General features: G+C 34.9%; 1 protein-coding gene and 1 long non-coding RNA gene across 3 annotated transcripts in view; one reads left to right on the top strand and one right to left on the bottom strand.

Annotated features, from left to right (window-relative positions):
* Positions 1–17,593, bottom strand: part of LOC148958973 (uncharacterized) — a 53,519-nt gene that overhangs the window by 6,175 nt on the left and 29,751 nt on the right. Inside the window, exons 1-2 of one of the 2 annotated variants that reach the window (XR_016144336.1) lie at positions 10,775–12,495; positions 6,576–6,616 (exon numbers count right to left, since the gene is read on the bottom strand). This is a non-coding gene — a long non-coding RNA (uncharacterized LOC148958973). Of the gene's footprint in view, positions 1–6,575; positions 6,617–10,774; positions 12,496–17,593 lie in introns of those variants that run through there. The other variant, XR_016144335.1, reaches the window with a different exon arrangement.
* The window catches only part of LOC135693986 (LIM homeobox transcription factor 1-beta), a 71,386-nt gene continuing 57,789 nt past the window's right edge, over positions 3,997–17,593 (top strand). The window contains exon 1 of the mRNA XM_065212606.2: positions 3,997–4,168. The gene's annotated coding sequence lies outside the window, so the exon portion shown is untranslated. The remainder of the gene's footprint in view (positions 4,169–17,593) is intronic.

Genomic DNA, 17,593 nt, shown 5'->3' with positions numbered 1-17,593 from the left:
AAGTAAATTCAAGCCAGTGTAAAAGAATTTTCTTTTACCCAAGCATTTCAGTTGAAGTTATACTTTGAGTGCAATATAAATATTTTTTTAATCACAACTGTTTCTTAATCAAGCAAAGAATTTACTTGAATGCTCTTATGTTATGATTGTGTAAAAAACTATATGATTGAAATTTTGGATTTAGTTCAAGACTTTTTTTGGAATGATGAAGCAAAAACATACATAATGTCCTGTTATGAATGATAAGTTTCAACTAAGAATGCTTCAAAAAGGTCTTCAAGATATTGCTGCAAGTACAGTTTTCCTACAGAACTCATTTTCAGGTGAATCTTATTTTTAAGGCAAAAAAATGTATCTGATGTAACTTTAACTTAGTTAATGTATGATCAGTTTAATTTCAAACAACATAAATTGTCTTATTACCTTGCATTCATGTTGACAATTTTATTGTTCAAATCAGTTCAAACATAAGAATCAGATTAATGCCCCAACATTTATTTGTCTGCCAAAACGTGGTTATTTACGTGTTTATGCAAGCACGTAAATACTGGTGTGACCCCCCCCCCCCAATATTTTATTCAGTCAGAAAATTTGAGGACAGTCGGAAAATTTAAAGCTGTTGGTTGAAAGCTAGGCTAATCGCAAAAAAATTGAATCATTCGGGAAAAGCGAGGTTTTGACTCAAATTACCTTGTGAACTGTAGCTCAAAGAGAAGCAAAAGAAAGGTATAAGTTGAAAAGAAAATAGTTGTTTGGTAAAAGGCAGTCCTGAAAAGAATGAGAGGCGACGCAATACCAAAAAAACCAAGTTATGTATGAAAATGCAAATATTTTCAACTACATTCGTCGTAATGGGGATAGTGTGATAATCATTCCATCAAATTGCTTCTAAAAACGGGATACGAAATAGAATTTTTTAAATAACGCTTAACAGTTATGCTTTAAGAAGCGCGGTACATTTCCCATGACTTATAGAGCTTAGAAATTAGCTCTTACTACTCCTATATCAGTAGCAAAAAATAAAAGAACATTTAGTCGCTTGAAAATTGTCAAGAACTTCCTCCGTTCGAGATCGACCGATGAAAGACTGAACGACCTCATGATTCTTACTTGCGAGAAAGACATTTTGGACAACGTAAATTTAGATAAGATAGTGGAGCAATGGGCAAGTCGTAGAAGGAGAAAAATTAACACCTGATTTTTGGACTACGTATGTTTTGATGAACTAATTTAACTAACAGTTTTTATGCTCGATCTTCCAAACTTACGAAATCTAGAAACTTTATCATACAGCTGAATAATTAAGGTTTTGTTGGTAAAAAACTATTAAAGTTTAGGCCCTCATACAAGATTAAAATTGACCTTTGTCAGTCGGAAATTTTGAGCCTTTCACCCTTCCAAAAATATCTGCCAATTTACGTCTCTGACTTTATGAACTTCTGCTTGATATATTTGACTGAAACACTGAAATGATACACTTGGTTTCGATAACATCCCTTACTGCCTTCCCAATCATTAAAAATGAGATGCATTTTTAGTGACGTGATTCCATGTCATTGGTCTTGTGGTTTATGTTTTGCTTGGGCAAAATATGACACGCAGGTCGGAGGCTTGTTTACCAACAATACATGCTAGACACCATCGATCATCAGCCGACCTTTTAATAGCCATTGGAGATACCTATCGCCTTTCAGACTTTTTATCCCAAGTTACAGCCAACAAAAAATTCAGGTCTCATATTAGTTGATTTCAGTTTCAGCAGAAAAAGAGCCAGTCTAAAAAAATTCTATCAAACCAACATAATCTAACCAACACCATTTCATCCAACACAACCACATCTAACACAATTCTATTTAATTCAAGACCATCCAACCAACACCATCAGACTAACACAACCATTACCAACACCACCCAACCAACACCATCCCAACAACACCATCAAAACAACACTACTCCATCAAACATCATTCTAACAAACTCTACTCCAACCAACAGCCTTCCAACTAACACTACTAATTTGAAGGGAGCTACTGTATTTAGTGACTTTCTAATGCATGCAAATGTGGAATCTCGTGTCGCTTCTGTGGTCTCTATTCTTCAAGACCGTGGCCAGGAGGGTAGAGGGGGGAAGGGGTGCGATGGCCTAACGCAACAATTTGAAGCAAAGTACATGACCCAACAAAAGTACTTTTCTCCAAATTGGGAAGATTTGCCCCCCCCCCCAGGCCCCTACTGGCCTCGGGCCGGCTTCTGTTTAACTTCAACTTGGGGCCCAAACCTTCAAAGGAGCAATTAATAATGAACACAACCTGCTGGACGAAAAAATCACTGGTCCTGCACAGAGTGATATTTTACCCGTAACGGTGTGACACTTGGTCACAAAAAATTCACAGTTAAACAATTTTTTTGCAGGAATTTTTTAACCACTGATAAAAAATTTGACTGTTTTATACACTGCACAAGAAGTTGAGTTGTTTAAAAGGTAATAAAATGCTCACAGGGAATTTGAGTTGAGCTCCCCTTATTATATTGAAAAAGGTTCAAAACAAATTGAGCAGAGTGATATTGTGCTAGGGGAGCTCAAAGGGAGCGCAAGGGGATCAGCTTCTTTTGCAAAAAGTAACAAATTACTACTTACTTATGAGTGTTAGAGATATTCTTCGAATGGAGGCTATTCAGAAAGGGCTAAACAGAAAGAGCCGACCTCCTATATTCACTACATAATATGTTCCATTTTAAGAAATTAGTTAATCAAATGTTGCAAAAGTATGCCTAAGAAAGCATATTGTTCAAAAAATATTCTAAATGACTGCAAGAAATATTCTAAAATGCTTTTCAAGCTAATCAAGTATGGTCGCAAAAATTTTCTGCTCACCCAGCTCGCAGGGTGCTGCATCTTTCGATATCCCCCCAAGACCTCAAAGACCACTCCACAGCCCCGATTATAAGAATGGCAAAAGTAACTGATAAAATCTGAAATTTTGTTTTTTATTCATGTAACTCCTGCTTGTCTTTAGCTCATAATTTTATCGCATAATTGAGGTTTTTGAGCCACTAATTTTCAAAACACTTTTTATACAGGAAATTTTCTTTCACAAGTTTACGGTCACAATAGGACTTTAAAAAATACCACCGTGGGCTGCAAGGGACACCGTTCCTCTAGTCAGTTCATCAAGGCCAATTGTATTGGTGTTTCTTGAATCGGTGTCTCAGGCAGTCAAATACCTAGGAAACTTGAAAAGAGTGTATGTGTTATTGTTGTTTTCAAAATAAGAAGGCGAAGTGCATCAAGAGAACACCAATGAGGTCGAGACAGGATTATCAGTTGTCAGGTCTAATGATACTAAATAATTTTAAAGTCACAAAACAAACAGGAAACAGTTGCCAATATAATATTTTATTTGTTTTCATCTCTGAATAGAAATCAATTATTGAGCCTGCTTATTAATGGTTTTCTTTATTTTCATCTGTGAAGTTACGATTTAGTTTGTCACTAATGCATTCAGATTTTCATGGCGCTTAATTTCTGCCGGAATTTTAACGATATTTTAACACCGACAAGACAAATTGGCCAACAATGAAGAAACGTTTAGCAGTTCTCAAAAATTTGTAGTCACTTAAGTGGTTTAACACAACAATGCAAAGCCTCTCCGAAAGCTGAAAGTGTTGTTTGTTGGAGTTTTAAACAGTCTTTACAAAAAGCTTGAGCCAACACGCCGCAAACTTTAATTGATAGTTTGAGGGTCCGATAGCCTTAAATAGCGTCGGCGATTTAAAGGGAACCTTGAGGTTAATATAAAACAAATCAAATCCTTACATACTGTCCCTAAATGTAGTTAAGCGCAACACTGGCGCATTATCGCGCATAATACTAATTCACTTACGCCGCAATTGGATTTCGCCAATTTCTTTCTTAGCTCGCTCGCTCTGCCAAGTTTTTGACCTATTCAAACCCTTCCATCGTGAGTCTATTCAATTTTGTCTCTCTTAGAAACGCCGATATTGACATAAGTGCTCAAGTGGTTGCGGTTACTATGTTGATCTTTCTGGCTAATTGCGACTTTCCAACGTCTTAAGGCTCCATATAGCCTTGAAGTGAACACTTACTGATCGCATTAAGGACAAAGATCCAGCCAATCACTCAACCACTGTGGCATCATCGGTTCAGGTATTTTCATGATTTTTCTCTTATGTCTGTTATTCCTTCACGCATAACATGAAGCCGGCAGGTCACACTATCATGCAACCTCTTATCACTCTCAAAAACACAATACTGTTACTTTATTTAATCGTATTTAATCAAGCCCAGGAGAGAAAACTGCTCACTCTCAGGTATTACAACTTCACAAGCAGCTTCAATAACTTCGTAAATCAAGTTTTCCAGGGTTTGTGCTTCTCGACATTTGACACTGAGACACCTGTTTCTAACTCCTTCTTCGTGAACATGTTCGACATGATTGAAAGAAGACAACCTCAAAAACAATTTTTTACATCACAAATTGTCTGGGAAATACTGTTATATCAGTCCTTGTCAAATTTGTAATTTATCAGTCCAAATTTTGGTGCTTTCTCGATTATATTAGGCAACAGCTAAAGCAATTGTCTTGAAATGTATTATCATATCTTCACTTTTTGAAAGCCTCTTTTTTATGTCAATAAAAAGTGAATATTTTTTGGCAATAATTGAATATTTTCTCCAAACATGATCTTGTAATTAGCTCTAGATTACCTGTTAATTGCTTTCAATGTATTGGCAACGTCAAAATATCATATTTGATGTAGCTTTTTTTCTACGATACCAGAATGTTCTTTTTTATTCCTTTGCAAGATTTTCTTATAAGAAATAAAAAATATGCTAATTTTGCTTAGAGTTTTCAGGATATACCACTATCTTATCACATGCTTTCTTCTGAAAATCAAAACAAGACTTCCAGTTTCCAATTGTACTTTAATTTCCTTGGATAGTCTTTGAGAAGAGCAGGTACATCTATTGTACAAGGTGATCATATGTGGTCTTTCAAAAAGTTATTTGAATAGTTTTTGACTACTTGTTTCGTCTGTTTATTTATCATTAAGCAAGACAAAATGTGGTATATTACTTGCAGCATTTTAGCTTCAAGACGCAATGTTTCCCACAATTTTTAGATTGTATTATTCTACAAACATGTTCGGGTCTTGTCGAAAAATCCCCTTACAAGACTCAACAATAATCACAATTTTACTGGAAGTATATATGCATCTAAACTCAATAATCCAGTCTTTAAGCAACTTCTTTATGCATACAGATACAGTTAAACTGGAATTTTTTATATTTTGATTAACAAGGTAGTTTGAGGATGCTTTACAGAGATTCTGTCATATACGCGAGAAAGCCAGCATATAAAGCGTTTAAATATTGTTTGGGATTGATATCAACCATTTAAAGTATGTCGATATCATCAACAGTAATGATATCAAGTGAGATACTCTAGGTACAAGAAGGCAGATAAAGATTATTCTGCTTAATTTGAATTCACGTATTTGGAATTCACATCTTTTCAGATACTTTTCTTAGTCTAGATTCGACTTATCGGACTTATGCGTAAGATAAAACGTTTTAAACTTTCTTATGTAGCGTGCATTATTTACTACCTGTAGGCTTTCATAAAAAACCATTGCATCATTACAAAAGGCTTGCGAACTAGCATAATTTTATAAATATATCCACTTTTTTAAAAAAACATTGCTGTAAGAAACGAGCTCCGGACATTTAGAGAAAGTTAAGAAACCTCACTATAAAAACTATTAGAAATTATGAAACTATTAAATTTTGAACAACTGAAGATTTAAAAAGAATAGATTAGACGGTTAGCAAAAATTGTTTTTCATAAGATTCACAGTTACGTTTCACAAATGTTGACTTTCCTTCAACAATCGCATTCTTCCATATACCAAAGGTTGTCTCGAAGTTCAATCTTTTAAGTAATTTCAAATTCAAATTGTTTGCCCCATAAAAACTCTTTGTCCATAACTGAGCACAAAGTAGGGTGCAAAACCAAAATATACTGTATTGAACAATCGTAAAAATCTTAAGGTACACAACATTGCCATAGGTGTATAGAAAAAGCAAAAGATAGCGAAAAAGGCAGGCTGCGACCGATCAAAATTAATTTTTCCTTGTAATATCATGTATTCTGTTAGGAGTTTCTGTTTATCCCCAAGTACTCTTGTTTACAATCATTAATATATCAACTACAGTTTCAACAATTAAATTGGAAGGTGCTTTGAGAATGAATGCGTAAACAGTAACGGTTACAGTTGTCATATGACTTCGTATTACAATGCTTGCTAACTTTTTTTTGAAAAAGTACACCATAGATTTTAACAGTATTTCTGCGTTGTACAAGACTGAGTTGGCTGCTGATCTTAAAAGATTTGAGTCGTTATCTATTGATGAACCTGATGATCGGGTCGATGTTTTGTCAAGATATGCTGCATAAATAATTGATAAACATTAAAACCTATTGTGTAATAAATGCTAAGTTGCAAAAGCTAACATAACACTCACAGTCACGAGAATGAATGATTTAACATACCATATGTCATTTTGAGGACGTCCAGCCTAAAAGACCATCTTCTGAAAGAAAAAGATCCTTATCAGAACCTGTCAAAACTAAATCAAATGGTAACAACATGCCATATACCATTACTGTGTATGATTGTGCCAAACCCACTTGTCAAAGAACACATCTTTTGATTCTAGCTTGATGCAAATCATTCGATAATCAAAATGTTGTCTGATTAATTTTTTGATCAGTTTACTTGAGAAAACTCACAAATTAAAAAAGTTTGATTTCTTTGTTTTATAAAAATGATTAAAATTAGGCTTCGAATACAAAATAAGATCTTTATGAGACAAAGTTCTGTAAAACTTCAAAGTATTTGATTAATTGTCATTTATTTAATTAATTATCACTTTTTGATCTTACACGAAAAGCTTTAAATTAACCAAAACATCATAATAATATATTTGTTTTCTTCTCGGTTTCTGTAAAAGTAAGCGAATCTTTAAACAAAACTTTAAAAAAACAACGATATGATTCAAACATTTTTAACCAAACTTATGGTTGCAATGGCTGCTAGGACCCACATAACACTGAGTGTGGTACAAAAAAGGCAAAGACAGTATATAAATACTCTGCTTTTCTCCATTTCCTACAGTTATTTTTCTTGTGATATACTCTTGAAATTAGCGGAAAATTGTCCCTACTGTTTAATCACTTTTGAATACAAACCGGCAACGGATTATTATTCATCATAATATACGAAAGAAGATTGCGCAAAGGCTGAATGTTGATCCAGCCATACACACAGTTAGGTATACTCATCGCATTATCATATTTGCTATAAATTATTAAGGCAGAAAAACTGGGAGACTGTGGAATTCTCGAGGACTAAGATTTTGCAAGAATGCCGAATATTTCTTTGATTTTAGCCTCGGGCTCTGCATGAGACAAGGGCATAATGGGGACATTGAGCCTAATAAGGTAATCTTTCCAAAGCAACAGCTTTGATAGAACTATCGTGATTTTTATGTATGAAGATCGTGTGGATATTTAAAAATTTACCAAATAATTGAGTTTGGCTCTAATCGTCTAGGGCTAGCTAGAATGGAAAAAGAAACGTTAAACAGAAAATCACCAGTGAAAGAGGCTGATAGTCTCTGAGTTGCCTTTTAGCTTAGATTTTTTATGAAATGAGGCACAGTTTTATTTGTCTTTATTAAAAAGTGCTCATGATTTCTGTTTCTTGACAGCAGACAATCTGAGGACGCACGAACATCAAGTTCAGTTACAGAAGTTTTTTTATTATTATGATTTATTTTTTTCCAATTATCATGTTTTTTCAGCTCATATTGTTTGGCATGTTTTTATCTCACCTTTCAAAGAAAAACACAAACACATACATTTACAGCAATGTTTGTGAAAAATGATGTTAACCTTCATATTGAGTAATTTCTCATGCTGAAGACATCAAAAATAGCCTGAAAAATATGGCCTTCAGTTAGCATCTAAGAAGCCACTGCTTTACACTTCTACCGTAATCTTAATTATAAAATATCTGCTCATTTAGCAAAAACTAAAGACTAGTTAGCCAATGGCGGAGGAAAGTACTTATCATTCATCAACAGACCATTTACAATGGATAATCAGCAACTTAAATTAAAGAGCCATTTGTAACCGGCAAGCATTGCTTTAAAATTACCCACAATCCTTTTACTTTTGACTGTCACCAAGTTAATCACGGTCTAAATGAAAACTGTGTGCAGTTTAATAAAGTGAAAGTGCTCAATTTTTCAAAAACCATGTATCAAATGTTTCTTCTGTGAAGTTCAAGTCCTCGCCAGCATAAGAAAAGATAGATAATTAGTAAAAATTTGCTGCAGCTGGGTTAGCAGTGATTCTGTAAGTCATATCAAACCCGTGTTGCTAGAGAATTCGTCTCTTTTGGTTGCGACCCAAAAAAGATTAATGATGCCATATAAGATCGTTGGAGCTTCAACTAGAGACGGTTCTCATACGTGATTTATCTTCCACTGCAATCAAGGCTCTTGCATCGTCAGCGCGCAGTTCCGTGAAATTGCTACTAGCGCTGTTAAGACAAATCTCAACATAAAACGCTTAAATGTTCCTTTGAGAAATGACAGAGATCTTGCAATAAATGAGAATGTGTATCGAACAGAAGTACTGGGAGGCTTCTTGTTGATATCTTAATAACATTTAAACTTTATAAAATAACCATGGACATATATGGTTGATGAAATGTTGCAGAAAGGTAATAGAAAATTCACTTTTTACAAACTTCATATTATTTTATAATCTTGCACTACTCAGATACCAAAGTTTCTAGCCAACCTTGCCGCTACTCTCCCTTGGAATCAAGCAATATTTTGCTGATCCCTTTCTACCATTTCTCACAAAGAGACAAAATTATTCTGACATGTAAAGCTGAAAGATGAAATATCTAAATTGCAATATTTAATGAACTTGTTATGCTTGGAACACTGAAAATTGTTTGAATTTCCTTGATGCAAAGACTGCAAATATCATGCGCTTGCCGTGCTTATAATGAAAAGCACCTGGATTATTTTCTAACAAAAGTAGTAAGCAAAAGCATATAAAATTACATTGCTGCTAAAGTTTTGACAACTTTATAAATATGAAATTCTCTGAACAACGGAAAGTATTTGAGAGTATGTTGTCTTTGAACTTAATAAGTACTTAGCAAAATAAATACAAGATTAATTCCAGCTTTGCAGGATCAGGCTCTACAAATTTTTGCACTTTCAAAACTCAACAACAAAATGGCAACGGTAATTTCAATGACATAGCATGGAAATCCAACAAACACAGACAGTTGATCTTTAACCAAACATTTAAAATTGGTGCGATTGAGTGCAAACCCAATAGCCAATAGACATATAAGGAACACAGGATTGCCATGATCACCAGAAAACTAGTGAAGACAACACAATGAAATTCGGTGTGATCTTTGATGCCTATGATTTCAAGATTTTAAGCATCCTTCATACGAACATTCTATAATCAAGGCAAATCAGACAGGAGAAAGACTCATAGCATTCAGTTCTAGTTATCATTAAAGAACAAACACGCGTTCAGTCAGATGACAATAAAATAAGATAAATTGAGCAGATATAGAGAGAACTGTCTTGACGCACGCCTGTTTTAATGCCAATAAAATATTGTAAAACCCATTGAAATAGCTTTCAATTTATTAAAAAATCTTGCCGTTGCTGCAAAAGCTCGTAAAATGTCAAAGCAGTGGTATAAGCCTGGGCTTAATCTCTACAACTTTGTTCAATAAGGGCAACACTGACTTTTCAAAGACTTACTCTTATTGTAAAACTATTATTAATTAGAGACATCTTTGATTATTTGACATTCGGACATTTCCAAAAATGGCACATTGTCTTAATTTAATCCAAGTGACCCAGTTTAGTGATAAAAACTTAGTTGGGTAAAAACTTACTTACAGGTAGGCCTTTGCTTAGATGGTTAGGACATTTTCTCCGACTAATATTACCCCAAACGTTCTTCTTTGTCCTCTATATCGTCTGTTCAGGGACCACAGAAGCGGCAGGAGCTACGGGGGCTTTAGCCCCTCCCCCCAATAATTTCCAAAATGTACTTAAAATCATACAAAAATCGCTCTGCTCTTGGTTTTTAGGAAGTTTTAACCCCCCCCCTCCTCCCAAAAAATGTTTTAGCCTCCTCAATCTGTAATATGCTCCTCAGTCTTTGCGTCTGTTCCACCCTTTTTAATTCTGTTCTAGCTTCTTTAGGTGTTTATATAATGATAATTTTTCATGGAGATGATATAAACGAATAAAGATAAGTAAATTCTTGATAGATTCAAATTTTCTACCTATTCATGATCAAAGTGGTATTATACAATAAACCGGGGGTAGCAAAAGTAGCTTGTAGATAAAGAGTATATCAGTTGGGACATACTGTCTTTAAGATGAAGAGCAAGAATGCAAGGGCAAGTAATCTATCGGATTCAATGATATTCGATTATTAGGCCAGAAGGGCCACCTCTAAAGTCTCTACAAAAAATTTACCAACAAAACAATAAAATAAAAAAAACATATATTGGAAATAACAGTATCGAATTGGAAATAACACATCCCCCCTCGACATCCCCCCATCCCCGAATATAAATGTTATTCTAGCTGCCACGTACGTATTCCAACAAATGTCTACCTTATACTTACCATAAAGTTTCTTATTGTCGCTATGCGGCAATCATTTTGATGTAAGAAATCAGAAAGACACAAGCACTGTCAGTAAGAAGGAATTATACACATCCTGAATTTTCCTCTCCTTGGCAAGATGACATGCCACCCATGCTGCCACTAGTTACTGCATACATTGAAAGCTGAAAATACTATTGATTTCGCTGCTTTTCTTGTTTTGCTATGTAAAATTAACCCTATCTGCGAGAGCAACTGTCTGAATGGTGACCGCAATTAGTTGCCCTAATTCGGCTATCATAACAATTCTTGCCATTTAGGGCTTTTTTCGCTACGAGACTTTTCCTTCCCAAGTAAACACGAAAGTGCACGACCTCACTCTCCTTCTGTGCCATGGACATGTTAAAAAAAGAAGCTTGAAAAAGCATTTACATCCCACATCACTTACTTTTAAACGTTATAGTTCTCTTCAAGACCCGATTGCCAGATGCTTCATGTAAACGACATGAATCTTATCGAAGTAGCCATACTGGCCTGCATGAAGAGAAGTATCCTGATAACACAAGTGACGGGAACATGGGATTTATCAGGACCTTCATTTTCAAAAATTAATGTTCCTAAGATGAAGAAATGTATTCAGAAGGGAATAGTTTTTTGACCGATTAACGATTCATTTGATCTAGTTCCTTGCAGATGGCACATTGTTCTTTTGCTTGATTCATAATAAAACATTTTCTTTCCTTTCTATCTCATGCAAACAATTTTCAGTTAATTTTAAAGTTAAAGACTTCATTCAAGTTGAAGTTCGTCATACAGATTTTCTCTTAAAAGGGCATGGCCCAGATTTTCAAGCCTTATCGGTACAAAGAACATGAAAATTTTCTAGGAGTTGAAAATCTCGCGCTCATTCCAGAAGGAGGTTCTTATGTTTCCCACGCCTCCAACGAAAGTTTTATAGTAGTAGGAAAGATATGGTGGATGTAAAGAGTTTGGGTGGATCACTTCACCGTCTTTATGAGACCAAAGAGAAAACATTTCCTTAAGTGATGCTAAGACGTTTTAGTCTATCGGTTTTTTGCAGCATATTTTTGAAATTCATGAGAAGCTGCTAGTTTGAAATTTGCTGTTATCCGACACATTCAATCAGTTTGATGTGACATCATCACTTTTTTGGACCGGGCTTTCTATCATCTTAAAACAAGGCTATCAAAGTTTGAATGATGTTTTCATAAACACTAATCTTATAATCTACTCAAACATATGACTTGAGAATTTGCCAACAGTTATTAAGTATAAACGAAATCGGTTTTTGTGATAATTTCTTGTATCATTTCATCAATAATCTTTCTCAAAGAAATAATTCTAAACCGTCTCAAATTATTAGATTTTTATTAAAACATCTTATATCATAATCTGATAAAAGGTCTAACATAAACAATCCGTTTCTGCCAAATTAAAAATGATTAATCGATTCCACTCGCCATCATACCTGATGTCTTCGCAAAGTTTTGGCTTGATAAAAATTCAATTTTACTTGACATTGTGATCAACATAAAAATTGATAAATCTTAACCCTTTACGAACCTGAACTCAGCCGTCACTTATACATGTCCAAGTTTATGTCGAAAATTGCTTACGTCGATGGCAAGTTTAGGTCCCTAATAGTTTCAATTTATAATTAAGCCCCGCTCTCAATTAAGCCCCACTCTCAGCTAAGCCCCCCTCTTTTAGTAGCCCCCCCTTTTCAGTAGGAAAAAATTAATTAACCCGTCCCTCTCAATTAAGCCTCCCATATTTTCGCTGATGCCCAAATAAGTAAACTTGACAATGAACAGAGATTTTCTTTTTATCCGTTACTTTGCTTCAAAACAAAATTCACACCATGTCTCTTCCAGTCACGACAGATCCGAAGAAAAAGATTTAATGTGCGTTGAGCATGGGCCATGTGAGAGCCTTTCATCAAAATTACAGGCCGTTGGTACTCCGAAGAATGAATTCGACCTTTTCGAATATTCGATTTCAGAAGACCACATGGCTCAAGAAAATATTTCACAATTAATAATTAATGAAGATGACGATAACAATATTATTCATATAGAAGGCTGATTTGATGTAAGAAAAAATTAGCTTACCACTATAAACGGTTTATTATTACAAAATATTTATTAAGCCCTCTATATACTCTCAATTTAGCCCCCCTCTCTTATGAGCCCCCTTTAAAGTGCTGAAAATAATAAGCCCCCTCGTGGGGGAGGCTAAAAAGAGAATTTACAGTATGCGGTTTATTTGGTTGATATTTGCCAAGAACATCACCGGTAGAATTCGAGTTTTGATCATTTGTAAGAACATGTTGTTGCAATAGAGACTTTCAAAGTCGTTCCTTTGAAGCTTTCTATACCAACCTTTGCTTTTTCGGATATCTTTCTTTCAAACAATGGACAAAGAGCACTGCCACGCTGTCCTCTGAAAATCTAAATCGGTCATTTGTCCCACTGTTTCTGCACTCCCCGATTCAGTATCTGAAATCTAACTGAATAGGACTTCACCGCGTTATACAAACCTAATCTTAAGTACCCAAGAAACTTCAAATTCAAAACATTCAAATAAAGTTGAAAGTCGATTACTGACATTTTGAGAATAATATGCAAAAAGAGGATGAGAAAAACTGGATTAGATTGAAACAATAGGATTGGAAAAGTTCTTCTCAGTCTATAACCAGCCTTTTCAACAGTCTGTTTTACTCGTTTGCTGCTCCCTGAAGTTGTCATAATTTGTACTGACATGGCTGGCAGTTACTAAATCCATGTAAACAAAAAAAAGTGGCTAGGTGACCAACGATGTAATCAAAATCTTTCAATATATTCTTAATTTAGACTATATATCTTAAAGCAAATTATAACGTTGCTCTAAATATGCAAAGTCCATTGATAATATGATCATAGTCATGGATCAAAAAATTCTATGAACCAGGAATAAACAAAACTATTATATTGCAAAGCTCAGGTTTTTTCTAACCACATCCAGGTTCTTTGTTGCAGTTTTACTGAAATTGCCCATATGAATGTATGTCGTGGTTTTCTTTAAGATAATGTGATCAAACCAAAGAAATCTATCATCATGATCTCATAAAATAGTCAAGCTTTTGATTTAAGAACAAAATGAGAAAAACAGATTGACCGGAGAAGTCGTCTTGCCTCATCCTTGCATTGCGAAAATAAATTGCTAATGTTAGCCGCCAAACATTTATTGCTGAAAGACACACAAACTATATCCTCGTGGATCTATTCTGTTTTAGTATAGCAATCTCTTTACGTAATGTAAAGAGGTTTTTAATACTTGATTGTAATATATCTTTTTTCAGTGAGAAATATTTTATAGCAGCAATATCATTCTAAGTAATTGGTTGTAGCAGGGTACATTTAAGTACGTAATGATTATCGTTTCATATTCCCCAATCCAATATGAAATGAGATTTTTTTGAGAATGCCGAAACGAACTCATGGTGGTATGAAATTGCATGTCGCTGCAGAATAAAATGAAACATTAATGAAAAGCGGTAAATAAAAATACAAAATACAAGGCGTTAACAGTAGGAAATAAAGATGAAGGCGTTTAACTTGATTCATTTTTTTGTTTGTGTTGCAAGAAAGAAAATTTCTTCATCCGGTATAGACAAAGACTTGCATAAAAATATCATTCTTAAAAAATAAACTACTCAATAAGGACATCATACTACTCAAGAGTATTGTTCCAAGGACCATATTATTTTACAACTACCAAATAATATTATAGGGGCCCATATGAAAAATGTTCGACTAGGAAAATGCTGATATCTTATGTCACTTATTTGTAATAGAAATGTTACCCGGCTCCTGAAATACTATCACTCTCGTTTCACACAAGTAGTTTTGAACTGATAAGGCAGTATTTTCCATTGACTGGAAATAATAGAGTGTTGCTTTTCATAGAGGAAGAAAGTTTGATGAAAGTTAAGATCTAGCTTTAGCAATAATTCTGCATTGCTCATGTCATACCTTGGGCTGTGAGTGTGAAATTAACATGCGGCAGAAATATCAAGGCTAAGATTTATTTTCAAGCTTCTAGCCGCCGTCCTTTAAAGGGCAGGGTGCTATGTAGCGGGGTTTTATGGGCTGAAAACCTTTTCAAAATAAGAAAGTTACTGATCCTTGTTAATTTGGCATCTTCAGTTTTCATATCATTACTTCAGTTTCGTATAGAATTGGTGGTACATTTATCACCATAATAAAATTGTAATCGAGTTTCGAATTGAAAATGTATCCTATTTATAAATCCAAGATCCCTATGAAATTCACTTGGCAGTTAGCGTTAGTTTCAGCAAACATTCCCAGTTTTTAAGGAATATAAAAAACCAAACTCTTATCCTGGGCTTTCTGTTTGGAAGTTTGCAGCTCCCAACAGGACTTTCCCTAGAAATTGAAGTCTTCTATTGCTAATAATATCTGCATTTATATAAGAGACGTACAGCTCTTTTGGTACCGAAAGTTTCTTAAGTGTGATGCAAATGGAGTATTTATTAGATGGTTAGTTTTTGAGGGTTAGCGAAGTAAATGAACAGATAACTTTATATAATTCTGGAATTATAAATGATGACAATTCTTTAATAAACATGTAAAACAGAAAAATTTATCTATATTTTGAGATACTGAATCTTAAAACTTTTTATAAGTTTTCTTAAAGGGACAAAAATATTTATTACCCTCAAGTGAGTCCATAACTTCTTCCGAGAAAAGGGGCTATAATCTTAGAAATATTGGACATGGGTTCTTTGTGTGGATGTGAAATGTGGACCATCAGAAAAAAGAAGAGAAAATGATAAATGCCTTTGAGATGTAGCTGTGGAGAAAAGTGATGAGAGTTAGATGGACGGAGAGAAAAACTACTGAGTGGGTAAAACAACAAGTAGGAGTAAGCATAGATAATAGCATGTTGCGAGAGGTTCAAAAGAGAAAAACCAGAAAGTATGGCACTGGAAGAGGAGAGGTGACAGCTTGGTACTTGCTTCCATTGAAGGAGAGACAAAAGGTAGAGCAAAGAGAGGAAGAGGAAGAGTGGAATGGATGTTTAACATCATAACATGGCAAGGTGGTCTGAATCAAGCTCATAAACATGCTTATAAAAGGAGGTCAATGGTCCAGACTTGATAGACTATGGCAACATCATTCTATCATTCATTCAGGTTTAGGGACCGCGCATCAGTCTAAAAGTGGAGGGGCTGAAATAGGTGTGACCGAAAATTTTTTAAGGCAACGCCCTCTAGAACGCCGGAAAAGGCCTCTTTTAGAAAATAATTGCTTATTTCTTCTTAATCTTTATAAACAGCCTGGTTCAGAGAAGATATCAATAACTATAAAAATAGATAAAATTATCTTGAGGGTAGTAAAACATCAAGCTAACCAAGTTAAAAAATACATCATATCATAAAACAAGATAAAACACCTAGAAAATGAACAAAAAAGGTTTCCAGTCATAAAGAACTGCATAAGAGTAGGCTATCCAAAGTTCCGTTAGAGTAAACCTTTAAAAAAAATTCTAGTCTATTACTGCAAGAAGTGGGGGGGGGGGTCTTTAGCCCCTGCTAGCCCAATAGCTGCGCGGTGCCTGTTCAGGTTCTTTAAAAAGTAGGCGTTTTATGGAAACCAATCAGAGATGCCAGAGAAAAGAAGCGAGCACTACCTACAAGCTAGGTTTCACTTTTAGCAGAAACTGGTAGGGTAATCTTTAATTGTAAGTAGAGGGCTGGAGGACACATTTTGTTGCATGACCGATTGGTGAACATGCGATTGGTGTTTGTCTGATTGGTGCATGTCCGATTGGTGCATGTCCAATTGGTGCATATCCGATTGGTGAATGTCCGATTGGCGTATGTGTGATTTGTGTATACAGTGTCAGCTGAATCAGATGACAACTGCTTCTAGAGGTCACAAAATTTACACTCGCTTACTATCCTAAAGTTTTCCGAAAAGCATGGAAGACTTGCTCCTTAAAACATTATCTAACATTATATGAAAAGTTTGCGCAAAAGGCCTTTTTGAAAATTGTTTGAGATAAACGCCATTGTTTCAAACATCTGCTTTGTCCCTTACAATATATGCACCCCCACTTGAAAAAGTGTCATCAGATGGTGGAAATTGAAATTCTTTGGCAAATGTTTGGTAGCCCTCCTTTTCAAAGAAGAAACTGATAAAAAGGGCAAATACTGTCTTCAGAAAGGCGGGGTAAAACTCTTAATTGGTAGAAGGGTTATTGACAAAAATGACAGATTGTTGCTCGGAATTTTGCTAGAAGAACAATGAGGTAGATCGCAACTCACCTATGCCTGTATTTAAGCAAACTTTATATAAATTCTAATTTGCAGGAAAGATTCTCGACCTAGATAAAGTATTTTGACTTGCTAGCTATAGGAGCAAGCATTGAAGTTCTTTCTATCAAGAAGCAATTATATTGAAAGTATCTTTTATGTTTATCTCGAAGCTTGACGCCGACTCAATCAAAATATATAAATTGAGTACTGCGCGTTTTTTCTAATGGCTTTTAACTTGATTTTGGCAAGCTTGTCAGTAAAAATAGAGATAGCTTTGTTGACAACGCTGCCAATCCGTAATGTTTCACACAGAGCGGTTTTCAAATTTCTACTCACAGTACGGTGAATACGTCTGTTTCTACATATTTTCCAACAAAAGACAGTCAATAAATCTATATGATAAAAATATTACGTTTGAGGGAGAACTTCATTGCACCTGCCCAGTTAGCCGCTCGCTAGAAGTCGTTATTAGGTTATTCAGCCTTCATTCTTTTCTT

Source organism: Rhopilema esculentum, chromosome 11 (assembly GCF_057945365.1).
Source record: "Rhopilema esculentum isolate cy_ngs chromosome 11, ASM5794536v1, whole genome shotgun sequence".
Classification (NCBI taxonomy): Eukaryota; Metazoa; Cnidaria; class Scyphozoa; order Rhizostomeae; family Rhizostomatidae; genus Rhopilema; species Rhopilema esculentum.
Note: the sequence above shows the minus strand (reverse complement) of the source record. Positions and strands in the feature narration are given on the sequence as shown.